At 41.2% G+C, this 14,810-nt stretch overlaps 1 protein-coding gene across 8 annotated transcripts in view; it reads left to right on the forward strand.

The window, feature by feature from the left end:
• The first annotated feature begins 427 nt into the window (after positions 1-427).
• The window catches only part of foxp1b (forkhead box P1b), a 142,106-nt gene continuing 127,723 nt past the window's right edge, over positions 428-14,810 (forward strand). For 7 of the 8 annotated variants that reach the window (XM_076141407.1, XM_076141417.1, XM_076141416.1 and 4 more), the window contains exon 1: positions 428-772. The gene's annotated coding sequence lies outside the window, so the exon portion shown is untranslated. The remainder of the gene's footprint in view (positions 773-14,810) is intronic. The other variant, XM_076141408.1, reaches the window with a different exon arrangement.

Here is a 14,810-nt window from a genome sequence, read left to right on the forward strand (position 1 = left end):
TCAGTTATGATGTGATGAGCCCCAGATTTAAAGAAGACATGTAACAATGCAGAAATGATAGAAGTTCATTCTGTCTGTGTTGTAATTAGTCATCTTAGACATTGGAGCTTTTCTGAGAAGCCCCCTCTCTCCTGTCACACTCCTCTGCTAAAACTAATGCATATCATTACATTTCCCCACAGAAAGGAACCATTAAGTGAAAGTGAATTGTACTTTAGTAACTGTGATGTTCCTCTGAAGGATCTGCAATGAAATGTTGTTTATCCAGCAGGTGGATATGACGTCATGGATTTAACATCAGAAAACAACAACATCCAAATCCGCGATTCTTTCTTTTTTCTCTCCCTTCTTTCCTCTGCGCGTTAACAATCTAACAACAACATTAAGGAAGGTGCTCGTTTCTTTCCCCCCTCCCCGTCACCCCCCCGCTACACACACACACACACACACACACACACATAGACACACACTCGGACGTGGTGTGAAACTCTACATTTAGCTATTTTTCGACGCTCTCGGTAAGATTATCTCCTTCTCCTCGTAGTGAAGTTAGTTAGTTAGTTCCCCCCCTTCCTCTCCACTCTTCGCCTTCACCAAACACGGAGGCGGGCGGAGTGAGATTGTTGGTGTTTACGGTGTGATTTGTTGTTGCACGCGCTCTCGGTACACAAGCACGCGTGCACGAGGCGTCGTTATCTCGCGCTAAGAAGCGAATCGGTTCCCTCCGCGTGCGTCTGTAACCGGCTGAAACGCGTTTCACCCCCCCATTCCGGTAAGTTTCACTATTATCACAGTGTTCATGTTTGGCTTTGTTGTGTCGCGTCTACCTGCTGCTGGAGAAACACACAGACACACACACACACAGACACACACACACACACACAGATACACACACGCGCCCGATCGGAGTTAGTCTTCTTCTGTAGAATAATTTCCAAATGGCGAAATGAGACTTAAACACCTGTAATGTTACACACCAGGGGCTCGCGCTGGGACGTTCGTTGTTTGTCTTGTACTTTTGTGGAAAGTTGCGTTGACTAGTTCAGCAAAATGTCCCTTTGGTTGAGTGAAACTAAAAAGCGGTGACACTATTTTGTACGCTGTTTTTGTTGGGAAACAGCGAGAGTTAAGCGGTGGACGGTTTGGTGGAAACGGCAGGCAGGCAAAGCAGGCAGGCGCGTGATTTGTAATGTACCTGTTTGTGTGTGTGTGTTGTAGCGCTGGTTGGGAAAGTTGTTAAGTTTCCTGAGTGAAAGGGAAGTTTGAGTGCAGTGATTTGTTCTGGAGCAGGGAAGCAGCTTTCCCCACGTGTTAGCTACCATCCAAACTCCGACACACACATAGAGAGAGAGAGAGACACACACACACAAACACACATGTACACATACACCGCAACGGCGTTACATCCACGACAAACTACTATTTTAACAACCTAATGTAACATAAAGCAGCTGCACATCATGGTAACAGCCTGTTTGTCTGTCATTTGCGTTATTGAATGCGCCACTTTAATACGTCTCAAACTATCGCTGTGTACACTTCAGAGCTAACTTTCCACTCACACGGGGTTTTACAGAATTAACGTTTCATTTCCATTGTGGTTATTTAAAAGCAACACCTTGGCATGGCATGTTTGCAAACCTGATTTTTAATCCATTTGTTTTTATTATTGTTTAGCTGTAAGTTAGGAGATACGTGTGTGAGTGAGGCTGGTCTCCCTTATGTAAATAGGAAGAAGGTGCATAACATCTTATTATCACTCGTGAAAAGTAGTGTGTGTGTGTGTGTGTGTGTGTGTGTCTGTTGGTAAATCAGCATTAATTTATGCCTCGTGTTACCAACGGTGTAAATTGTTTTATCCATAGGAATGCACAGTATTTAGCATGGTGACAAACACTAGAAAAGTTATGCATTAATTAATTTTATTCTACTATAAATCTTAACATTTTACAACAAGTGCATTACAGACAAATAGACAAAGGAGTAAACAGTTTTTTACATTATGCAGATTTCATATATTTAGATCAAACATTTCAATATGTTTAATCTATAATTAATGCATTTTAATTTGTAAGATCAGACTGAGTTATACTTTGCATGTATGTATACATATTTTCTACTGTATGTATCTACTGAGAGTCAGGTGCCTATTAATATTATGTATATGTCGTACATTTTTACAATGGTGTCAAAGTCTAACTACAGTTGGCAAAAGGAGTAGAACCCATCAGAGATTTTTCAAAAAGGAAGCTGCAGTTTAAACCACTATTGCCGACATTGCTCCCTCCTTCTTGGTCTTTGGATTAGTCATTGTCTGAGGGGAAAAACACTTTTTTTTTTTGGTCGGAGAAGTAAAGTAAACAGCCTCCAACAAGCGAACCTTGACAACCCAGATTAAGGAAAACATTGGAGATCAAACAGTGCTGCTGCTGGGCTGTTGTCATGAGCTGCCTGAGAGAGAGCTGCAGACTATTTGAACAGGCATTGGGGTTTGTGTGCTCACTTATGCAGAAATGGACCTTCGCAAATGCTGACCCAGGTTTTAAAACGCGGAATGAACTTTCTTTACAACTTTTCCAGACCCGGTGTTTGACAAGGCGATTGCTACGCACAGACAATCAACCTTCTGCTGATTGTGATGGGAACAATTTAGAACCATACTGCGTTTGGATTTACAAACAAATTGACTGTACTTTCTCTGCCCTATACCACAACTGAATACGTTTGGTTAGGAGAGGGAATTAAAAGCTTGGAATCTGAGGACAAGCAGCTGTATGCGCTGTAATGACTGCAGATCCTCAACGTGCCAATCTGTGATTTTGTGTTATTTGGAAAGCCCTTGTTTCTAGTTTGGCCTCTGCTTGCTGGGGCTCTTCTTTTGTAGAGTGTTGAGGATAAATTGGTAAGAAAGTAATCAGTCACTCATGCATTCAGTCTGAGATCTCCCGTCTCTGAGTGGAGCGGCTCAGTCTTTCATGTGATGGCTCAGTATTTGTGAATACACATTGAAATACCCTGGGCTGTGTATGGACGGCCTGTAAACTGTCCGTGCCCCCTTGCTGCTGAGTGATAAGGAGTTATTTTCGGCCCAGTGTAAGAATACGATTCCTGTATTGTTTCTTTCAGATTCATTTGCCGGCTTCACTCTTATTTGATTACAGATACAGGATGCCTTCAAACCAGCAGCTCGAATCCTTTTTGCACAAAGCAAGACAAGTGACAGATGAATAAAGGGAATTTTCTGGTAAATGAATTTGTCATTTGATTTTTGCATATTTGAATCAGACAACACAAAGGGGAAGAGTACTGGCAATAGGAGTATGACTGCAGCACGCTCATTAGTGCTGTATTACATGAATGGAGGTGATAACAAAGGAAAGCCCAACAATATTTCCAGGGTAAAGGTTAGTGTGTCCCGGCCCCTGTGGCGTGCCCGGGCAGACGGTTCTCTGTGCCCAGAAAGGGGATTGGTCAGAGAGTGGACAGCTTCAGGTGAGCTCTGTGCAGTGCCTCGGTCTCTATGGAGACTGTGAAATGCACAGGAAGACCATTAACTCATGCAGCCATTAATTACTGTCTCCCACTGTCATCTGTCCTTAATAAAGGGAGGGATTCTGACAAAAATGTCATCTGTCTGCATGGGAAGAGACCAAGCGTGCAATTACAATCAATTAACTAGTGTTCCAATATGAATTTAGTACCTACTAGTGTTATGTTTCAATAATACTGCACAACACTGGAATACAAATAGTCCATACCTTGTAAATATGTTTGTCTGCTTTATATATGTATCATTGATCATCTGTTGATCTGTGTACGGAATCTGTTTGATTTATGCTTTAATTTAGCCATTGTTCAGCTACTCTACAAAAACAAAATTGCTATTTTATAAATGACAGAGGTCAGAATAGTTCACTTATGTAAGAGCCTCACACTCAAAGATTTTGCTCAGCTCCCTTTCCTCTATGATGGCTTTTTCTAATCATTATATACAAATCAATACCCTTTCCAAAGTACTTAACAGAAGTTTGCTAACTCTAGAATTAGGGTCACTTTATTCATTGTAAGGTGTGTGTGTTTTTTTTAAAAGCTCATCTGATATTTGAGAACTCAACACAAAAAGCTGCACTATTACACTTGTCACATTTTTTCAAACAATGTAAAGGACGACTTTGACCAAAAGATGAATAATCAAAGGAGTTGCCAATGTGCTGTGGTGTGGTTTCAATTGAGATCTGAGTCATTTCTTGTGATAGTAATGGAGAAAAATGTTAATCTCTGAAAACTCCCTTAACGACTCATACAGTGTATGAGTTTTACACATCTGTTTTCAAACGCATTCACACAATTTTTAAGATAATACAAAAAGGAAGGAATAGATAGAAACTGAAACAATTTGTTATTGCATCAGTCCTTTAACAAGCAAACGTTATTTCATGCTTTTATTTTGTACTTTGACGTCAACATTTATCTTCAACTTGCCGATGTATTGAATGGTAATCTTTGCTGTAAAGACCTGAGACGCATTCAAAATCAACCAAAGTTGCATTGGTGATTGCCGATTGATTGCGGTTGTAGGCATCAGGGTCTGCATCATTGGATTAGGGTTGAGATTAGTTGCTACACAGGAATGGTTGCCATAGATCGACATTTTGTCAGGACACAGAGGGAGTTATGGAGGTTATTTGGTAACTTATCATATACAAATCCAATAAAAGTCAGTTTCTCAAACACAAAACAAAAGCATCAATAATTATTACACAAGAGGAGATGGTTTGATTCAGTTGAAACGAGAAGTGAAATTTATGCTTTGATGTCTTGTTTTCATTTGTTTGAGGACTTCATTGATGTTGATTGAAAGATAATCACATTTTTCGTAAACAAAACCACATGGTAGTAAAAGTCTGCCATTTGGTGGACGACATTTAGAAGTATACTGTGGTTGCTTGGTTTTTAAGGAACCAAACACAATTGCTGATGGCTGGACGTGGACATTTTCCATAGACAGTAACAGAAAATGAGAGAAAATAATGAGTTGGTAACACGTTGCAGTTCAGCTGAATGTAATTCTGCGTTCTTGGCTGTTTTTCTTTTCAAAATAAGTTGTTCTTGAGCCAGGTGGACTTTAAAGGGGTGTTTGGATTTTGATCCAAGTGTGATTGTTGTGCTCACATCTCCCCAGATGAACTACGCTAAAAGGTTTTTTGTGCCCCACACTTGCCAATCAAAATAAGCCAGATGTGCATGCACCCTAAAACCCCGTTGGTTCTTGGCCCAAGAACATATTACCAACATGACGCCAATTCTGACTTGATTGTGATCTCCGTGTCAGGAGATACAAATTGATATGTTTTGCTTCTCCAAACTGCCTGAAAAAAAGAGATGTATGAATTGTTTGCGGCACTTTATTTCCCTTTCACAGTTTTCAGAGTCTGCAAGAGCCCTTCGGGCATATCAAGTTAAAATCAGAGTATCACGCGCGTTTATATGTATCTTTTGGGAATGATGCAGGTAAACTACAAACATTGTCAGACAGATGTAAGAGGCACAACCATATGCTACAAGCTGTGCTCAGCTTCTAGCCAAATCCTCACCACCTGCTTATATCAGCTGTCCAGTGTGTACGTTTGTCTGGCTATATATATCCAATGGACTCAACGAGAGCTTGGCTTCATCTTAGGAGATGTGTTGATCAAATCTGCATGTACAAAACGTTGTTCTGAGAAGGTATGTTGTTATTCTGATACCCCGATTTTATCTTTTGATCCAGGGCAACATAATTAGTAATCGAAGCTGGTTGCAGTGGGATCAATCTAAAACCACTATTCACAACTGGTTATGTCTGTACTATAAGTGATTCATCTCTACGGGTGAACTTTTCCACCCTAGTCCCAGAAATCATCAAACATCTCTCAATTTCTTCTCTGAACCTCGAAAGAAGCTGTTACCATAAAACCAGCATGAAGTGATCTTGTAAATGTTTATATTTTGTATCCATGGTTGCAGTTTTGGACTGCTGATTTTTACTTGTGGCAAGAAAATAGACCCAAATGCTGAATTGCTCGGTCAGCTAATGATGAAGCTATTTTGTGATCTTAACTTGGAGGAATGCATCAAGGTATGTATGTTAACATATCAGTCAGTACATTTACATGCACAGCAAGACTTTCATTATAGTGTGATGAAGGCAATAATTAAATTTTTTTTTAACCTCATGTATTCACCAAAATGCAAATGGAATTAAGTACACTTCCTTTTTTTTACAAAAATATGATGTGAGAACATTGGAAGTCATCTGTAAAGGATGAACTCTTTGATTTATTGACATCTCGTGTGCTCAGAGTTCTTTGCTGAGCTGCTTTTGTGCAGTTTTTCTAGAACATTCTCTTTTAAATAGTGTGGCCAGCTGTTCTTTCCTCTATGCTGTTTTGTCAGTTGAAATTCAAAAGAAAAACTTCAAAAGTTTTAAAGTAAGTTTTTTTCTGCAAATATTGTATGAAACCATTTTACTGCTTCACATAATTTCGTGACCACTTCACCCTCCTGCTCTTGTTGATGTTGTTAAACCGTTTTACAAAAGTTAGTAGTGTCCTGACCTAAAATTGTAATTGACTTTAACTTCAACCTCTTCGCTTTTGTAGTTTCTTTCTGTTGTAACTCTTAAATGGCCAGTTTCTTACCAATTTAAGATCAGAGAACAACTTCTCAACATGGACAGGATGCTGTGAAGGCGATGGCTACTGCTACATGCACGTGCATGTGGAATGACCACGAAACTGTCGGAGCACTTCAATGTTTCCCTTAGAAACCATTTGACTACCTCCTGAATGTGGTGCGTGTGTCTGGCGGGCGATGTTGTTGCCAAGACTTGCTCTCTTGCTGTATGCTTGTTGCTGGTGCGTTGATTCTTGTACCGCTCAGCCTCTGTGTGCCCCTGAGTACACCAAATGGTGCGGCCAAACTGTCTTTTGCTGCTGCGCTTTTTGTTACTGTTTTGTTTTTGGTTTTTTTCGTTTTGCCTTGGGCATGGTAGAAAAAAAAACACATTTTGGGAGCTGCACAAAAATGCTTAGGTGCTGTGCCTGAGTAGTATAATGGTCGGGAAAATCCTTTGTTAAAACCAACTAAGTTGTTGAATATTGTCTTTCAGATAACCATTCATAAGCAGTAATTGTTTTGCTCATCCATTATGTATCAAGATGAAGAACCAGAGAGGAAAACTGACATTTCCTAATCTGAAACTGCTACAGATGGAGCTAAACCCTGTTTAGAGTAGTATAAAGTAATGTTTCGGGAGCACGTTTTAAGGGCCTTATCCTTGACTTCTTGGCTGTGTTTTCAGTTGGGAGCTCCAGCCTAATAAGAAACATAACATGGCAGGGCTTGCTCTTCCATCATCATTGCCGGGTGGAAAGTTGGTGCGCTTTGATCATGTCTTTCGGGCGCATCACTCCGGCTTAGCCTGCTGCTCACTATGTGATAAGCCATCAGAGTGTTCAGATCTGAGCCGTCAGCTCTGTGGGCTCGAGGAGAGACAGGGGGAGAGTAATGGAGATGAGGGGAGAGCACCAATGCAAATTTTGTTGACAGATTGTTACTGCAGCTGTTCTCTTTGCCTTTGAATTCAGCAATGCTACTGTTCCTCTTCACTATGATGTGAAGAAATGTTTCAGATCTTTCTACCTGTTCCCATCTTATAGCACTGGCGGCAATTAAAACACCTTTAATTAGGAGTCACTATTAATTGCTTCAAAACACATCTGATGTATTTATTTTGCAAACTGCTACGCTGAGGTGCGCTTAATGGATACAAGTTCACTTTGAAGTTGAATGCTTCACATTCACACTGCTCTCCCTGTGTTTGTACATAAACCATCATTTTGAACCCCCCATTATGAAAGGCTGCTCCTAATTGACGGGTTGTTGCTTGTTTATTTGATATATATTTACCAGCTGGGTGGTAATTGGGAAGCAGTAATTACCCAAGATGCAGTGCTGTGTTTCTGTAGAGGAGCTCCGGTGCTGATGAGCCTGGAGCACAGATGAAAGTATGCAGGTTACTGTTATCATCCTGGCAAGCTGTTTTAAAGACTTGACAGCAGAGAGCAGAGATGGCTAATTGGGCCAGTGTCCCTTATACAGACTCATTGTTTACCTTGATGTGCAGTGTGAGATCAAAAGCACGATACTTTTTGTGTTTTTTTTGGTGTAATTGTTGGCAGTGTTACACGTGCAGTTAATAGGAAGAGTAAAAGGCCAGTAGAGTCTAAGAGCCTCATGGATTTGCAGTCCCTTGTGATGATGTAGTTTCTTTACTGATAATGGCCTTGTTAACTGAGATTCATTACCTCTTCAGAGTCCCCTGGATATTGAGGGTGAGTGTTCTCAAAAGTAGTGTGTTCTCAAAAGTACTGGCTTTGCCACAGTGAAGTCATACTGATGTGGTTTTGCGAGCTATTCGTGGAGGGTGGTGACGGTATCTTCCCTGACTCCTGATGATTCAGTTGACCTGAGACTTTGGCTAGATGTGGGGGGTGGGTGGTGTATATTTGACTTTCACACAATCCACTTTCACACAATCTCCATCTCAGTGAAACACTCTCTGATTCACTCACTCAGACTCACCGAGAGACGTTGTTTGTGCGACTTGCTGTTGTTTGATAGCCTGCTCTCCCAGTAGATCTCCAGACATTGTTGTTGTTTGCCTGCATTGGTTGGAGTGTGTGACTTGCATTTTGCCCAGGCTCCTTGGAGGGAGTTTGTTTTTGTTCTCAACGCAGTAAACAGGGTGGTGCTCCACTCCCAAACCACTCCGTTGGAGATGGTTATTTTCACAGGCCTTATTTGTTGTGTATCGTTTCAGTCAATAGATTAGCACAGGATGGAATTATGTGTTGAAACAGACAGTGAGGCTGAATATTTGCCACATATGCAGATTAGATAAACACTTTGACATTGTTTTTACGCCTAAAGAACCATTCAGAATTAGCTGTTACCTAAGCTTGTGTATGGTGTATGTCTTATCTTGTAGTTACTCATTTTTGTGTATCTGAATTTTCCAATTTTCACTAAAGAGTCTGTTCATTAATTAATAATTCAATTACCTGGAAGTTCCATTTAGAATCTTTCACAAAAAGTGCCTGTTTTTGGTTGTTTTATTATTATTTTTGGCAAAATAAAGAGAAATTCAATGCCTACACATTGATACCTGTTCTCAGGATGTTGTCCTCTACAGGTGCACCAAGCCTACCAGATCAGTCAGGCATGCATACACAGCCTTGTTGTCTTGAGAGGAGGTCAAATCAGCCTAAACAAATAAAACAGCCATGTGTTCTATGGCTCTTTAATCAAAATGATGAAAATGAAATGTTTTCAGGCTTGGCTATAAGCAGCATTTTGTGTGGTAGTTCACTTACACACCTGTAGCAGTAGCAGGTAGTATCACTCTGCCAAAGGTTTACCTGAGCGTTCATGTCCTCGGAGAGAGACTTCCTCTGGGTAAAGACTTACTGTCGTCCCTTCTGTCCTCTTCTATTGCCCTGTGTTACAGCGTGACTCTGTGGACAGTCCGGGTTATAGTCTATGGTCTTGTTTATCTCAGGGTACTCGGAAGCCCCCTTTATCATTCGGTTTTCTTTTTCCTGTATGCAGTGATCATTTCTAGTTTTCGCTGAAAAAAAATATTTGATTAAAAACACGGTACGGGGTCTGCTGTGGGCTAAGTGGTTAATTGGTGTATGAGGGGAAATACATCAGGTGAGGAAATGCATGTGGAGATTGCTAAACGACTGTAAGCCTGATTGTTTACATGCTTGAATAAGTCAACTTACAATCACATCATTTATTTTAGACACCATGAACTGCAGCTTTGCAATGATTCGATTCATCCCAGCCAGCGTTTTCCTCCGACATGAAAGTGGTCTGCCAGCTCAGGCTCTCAGAAATGTGAATCTCTGAAGTAGGAGAATGACACTGACACGTGGCATCAAAGTGCTCCATGTTATGCACATTGTGTTCGTGAATTGTCTTCCTCCTATCACTCTACTGTTAACCATTTACTATTTACCGTTGGAAATTTTATTACATCGGCTGTGAATGCTGTAAAAGTGGCACGGTTTGATGAATAAACCATTCAAATGCATGAGATATTTTCCTAAAAGCTTTTCCTTGTTGTGTATATGGTGTATGATGTACAAGCTTTTAATGTGTTGACCAATCAATTTCACACTGTGAAAACAACTCGCAGTGAGAAATGAGTAAATCAATCTTTTCACATCATACTTGAGAGTAGAGCTGGATCAGGCCTCTGAGTGTATTTCTGTGTACTTTATGAACAATTATGTGTGACTGAAGGGCTAATTCAAAGACTTTTAATCACTCTGGCCAACCCTTTTTCAGTGTCATCTTTTTCACAAATGCCTCACAAAATGAATAGATGAGCAACCTCTCTTTGGAGCATAATGGCTGCATTAGAATATGAGATGGATAGTAGATGAGAATCTTGTATCCTTCATGCACTCTTTCTGCCTCGCTCGCTCGCTCACTCTGATCTCTTTTATAAATAGTGGCTCAGTGTAAAAAAGACCTTGTGGTGCACAGTGAAGTGTTCAGTTAAACCTCACACAGACAGAAAAATTCAAAAATTAGAGGTTGGAACAATTTGAGTTGTAAATTACAGTTACCGATGCGGGATTGACAGTTACGGACAACGCTTAGCTAATGTGTCCTTCATACAGCAAAAGCAATAATAGATTAGTTTTGTTTGTGTCTTAGTCTTAGTCCACCTTCATTGATTCTAATGCCACACCCTCCTACCAGCTACACGGTGACGGCTCTATTCCACCCCCCCCCCCCCCCACCAAATGAGATCATGCCACTGGAAGCTGTGTGTTGTTCTCATCAGGGTCAACCACATAGTGCCAGTCAATATGTAAACAATGGCAGAGAGAGTTTCTCATTGGCCAACTGACAGTTCTCATTGCCTGGATGATGATTCACTTGAGAGCTGCCATCTCAGAAATTGTGTTTAAGGTGCGCTGTACTGTACAGTTTAAAAATTGCACTTCATTATCCACCACAAATACCACTGTGGAATCGGCACGTTCACGACTAGGACTGCACGACACAAATTTTACAAGATATGAACAGGAAATGCTTGAGCTGGCTTATAGAGACGGTGCATTGACTTGTATTCCACGATGGTGCCACCTTTTCATTCCGGTCTGCTGTAGCTAACTTTTCTAAAAATGGCAGAAATTTGCATCTACTCTTATTGCATTTGTGGTAATGTTTATGGTAGACCCCGTATGAACACGCCTCTTCTTGTACGATGTCATGTATAGTGCGTGGATGCCATCGACTTTCATAACAAGGAAAAGCAAAACCTCAGCTCTATGCCTCTTAACTTCAGTGACCTTTTTGAATGAACAGCTTAGGGTTTCATTGATTATATTAAAGTACCTCGGTGTGTGAATCGTGTAAGTTACTTGGGTAATGTGCCATATAATACGCTGATATTGTAGATTCTGACAGTCCTTTGAGAAACCTGTTGCTGCCCAGTTAAACTGTACTGCTGTTGATAAGCTACCTGCTTATTGCCAGCAAAATGCTTTTTTCACGGATACAATTACTTTAAATTGTTCTAACTCGAGATGAATGAAAGCCCTAGGCGCCTTCGTGCCTCATGCTTCCTCAAATGCTGGTCTGATTTGTTCAGTAAATAATTTCTCAAGGATTGTTGACATCATCAGAGGAAAATGTGGGCGACATGACGCTGCCCTTTCTTCATACAAAGACACTGAGCAATGAGGTTAAAGCCTACGCCGATTCAGTTTCTTTTACCTTTTCCTTTAATGTTCCGGGAGTAAAACAGTCAATGTTTTCTGCCCTGCAAGCTTGTGCTAATGTAAATGATTTGCATGGAGTTTGTCCCCGCTGATTTAGGCTGTTTGGACTGTTCTTCTTTGGAACCGTGCCAATTGAATTTTCTGCCTTCTAACATGCTTGGAGAGTGGGGAATATGGTTCTCATTGGGCCTGAGGCTTGATCTCCTTACTTGCCTCCCCCAATCCTTCCAAATCAGCCTGACAATTAGTGAGCTCGACCATCCCCAAATGACACACGTAATTAAAGAGTTGGCATTATAATTACAATGTGTTTATTGTCTGTTTATGGGTTTCTGCGCAATGCATAATGCACCGGGAGATTTCTTTGGTGTAAATGGATTGAGGGTTGCTAATATACTTGGTGGTAAATGCGATTTCATGTGGTTAACATCTCGATTCCTCCTTTATCAGCCCTTTGACAGTTGCTGTATTTGTCGCACATACAACGTAATTTGGCTGACAGCAGAAATTGGCACCCGAAATAACCAAATTATTTAGTCATGGGTTTTTAACGGTAAATGGATGTTAAGTAAATGATGCAATTTATTCCCTTCTCCTCATTGCCAGGCTGGTTGCCACGGGACATCCGCCAGCTTTAAATAAGTGGTACCCAGATGGTATTCACATGATGCCCACTTGGTTACGGAATAGTCCTGGGGAATAACTCCGACTGCCACAACAGCCAGTGGGTCACCCAGTGAGCCTGTTGCTTTTGCACTCGATACGTGCAAGTGGTGTGTCAGTTTGTTAAATTTGTTGGGAAGGTGAGATCTCAGGGGTCCTGCGTGAATTTGAAAAGAGCCCTGATAATGAGGAGGGCGGGATAGAAAGAGGGAGGAGAGAGAGAGAAATCCTCTGCAGGAGTTTTTCCTCAGCTAGAGGGGGACGGGCTGGTGATGGACAGACACAGATAGTGTCTGTGAGGTGAGCCAATTGGCCAATAAAGTTCTTCTCTTCTCTTCTCTTCTCTTCTCTTCTCTTCTCTTCTCTTCTCTTCTCTTCTCTTCTCTTCTCCTCACTTGCCTCCTGGTTCGCAGCTGTGCTGGTCTCTGAGCTAGCTGTCTTTTGGAGAAGTGGTGAACTGTGTCATCTCCAGCCACTAACAGCCAACAGCTGCAGCACCAGCCACCGCAGCACAGGCACAATGTGGAACTGATTTTTCCAACACAGAGAAATAAATAAGCAAAGCTCCTGGAAAAAAAAAAAAGAAACAATACCACAAACAACACAGAGCTTATGCAAATTGGGAAAATGTGTTTGTGGATCGATAAGCAGCGTTTGTGTGCGAAGAGACGAGAGGACGAGAGTGACCATATAACACGGACGTGCTCATTACTAAGTTTGCTTTTTTTTTTTTCAACAAGAGATAGCCACGAACATCTGCTGTGTTTTTTTTCCTCCTCTAAATTTTAAGCCCACACATTATGATGAAATGCATAAACTATTTGTTGTTGAGTTGTGACATGAATCTCCTCAGATCTGAGAGTGTTTTTGTTGCTGTGTGTGCACAAGACGCCAGATGTTCCAGGCAAAGTTTTAGTCATTGTGGTGGGAGAGGGGTCAAACTGTCAGTAGGTTAAAGGTTGGATAGCATAAAAAAGACAATGTTATCGCATTTGATTAGAGATGAGAGATGAGATATATTACACTGCGATATTTCTGTCTTTGTCTTCAGGGCACTTTTGCTCTATGGTTATATTTCTTCTTGTAAACTAAAGATGAGAAATGCTTGTATTTTCTCAGTTGTAGCACCCACATTTACTTCTGACAGACACTCATCTTTCCCCAAGATTAAAAAATAAAATCTTAACAGCTCATCCCATTGTTTAGCTTTTTCTCCCAGTCACCTTGTAATTGTTTCTGTGTCATAAGCAGCTATTAGTATTGCCAGAAAATGGTACTGCTATGAGAGACTCATCTCTTCCACAGAATGGCTCTCTATCACACTCTCACATTCTTTTAAAAGGAAAAAGGAAGATGAATTTTGCCCATAAAGGCTGTATCACAAGGGCTTTTTATCCTAAATGGCTCTGGGGATTGTTATCTGTGGGAAGTGTGTCCTGCCTCCGTCGTGTTCAATCAAGTGTCCACTTAGCTGTGACTGGGAGTAATTGTTCCCAAGTGGGCCACACACTGACCTGTTAATGTCTGTGTTGACCCTCTAACCTTGTCAGCACGTCTTAGGGAGGAGTTTAAATCATGTGGATCTCCTCTATGTCTTTACGCTGCCGGGTCAAGTGGGCGTCAGCACTGAAAGACCACTCTCTTGTAATTGTCCCCAGCAGTATGGGTCAGCTAGGGGTGTTCCCAAAGACCAGCTCTTATTAGATGAGGTACTGTGAGTGGTGTGACTTAATGGGTCGAGCCATTGATCCGATACAGCACCAATGTTCTTGCACTCAGAGTCTGTACCTGATAACTGGCTTGACTCAGGAGTCGAGCTCAGGTAAGCCGTATCGGAAATCAATCTGGGCGACTCTATTGATGTGGGGTTCGTCGCCTTTTGTGGATTTTATCTTGTGTTTGTGTGTTGATACTGCACACTTGACTTTTAGATGTCCTTCATTTTGACAACTTGAGTAGGTCACAGAAGTTCAAGCATTTAATTTTTGCCTCTATATCATAGACACCCATGTCTGGGGTCACACAGTTCAAGATAAGATGACTGACTTACTCATAGCTAGTGTACCTGAAATTCACTATTGGTGTTTTTCCTTTACTGGCAAATCCTACCAGAGCCATGTAGAGACAAACTTCTAAATCAGGATGTTCAACCAGCTTGTGCCAATATGTAGTTTAAGCGTTTTGTTGAACTAAGTACGATGGCAGGTGAACATAGTGTGCTCAGAGTGGCCAAATTGGCAAATTCATGTTTTTCCTCCACTTTGACCTTGATTACACAGAAATTCAGTTTGTCGGTGTAAC

The sequence above is a fragment of the Genypterus blacodes genome, unplaced genomic scaffold, assembly GCF_046128005.1.
Source record: "Genypterus blacodes isolate CSIRO-AG114 ecotype Tasmania unplaced genomic scaffold, CSIRO-AGI_Gbla_v1 ptg000017l_1, whole genome shotgun sequence".
NCBI lineage: Eukaryota > Metazoa > Chordata > Actinopteri > Ophidiiformes > Ophidiidae > Genypterus > Genypterus blacodes.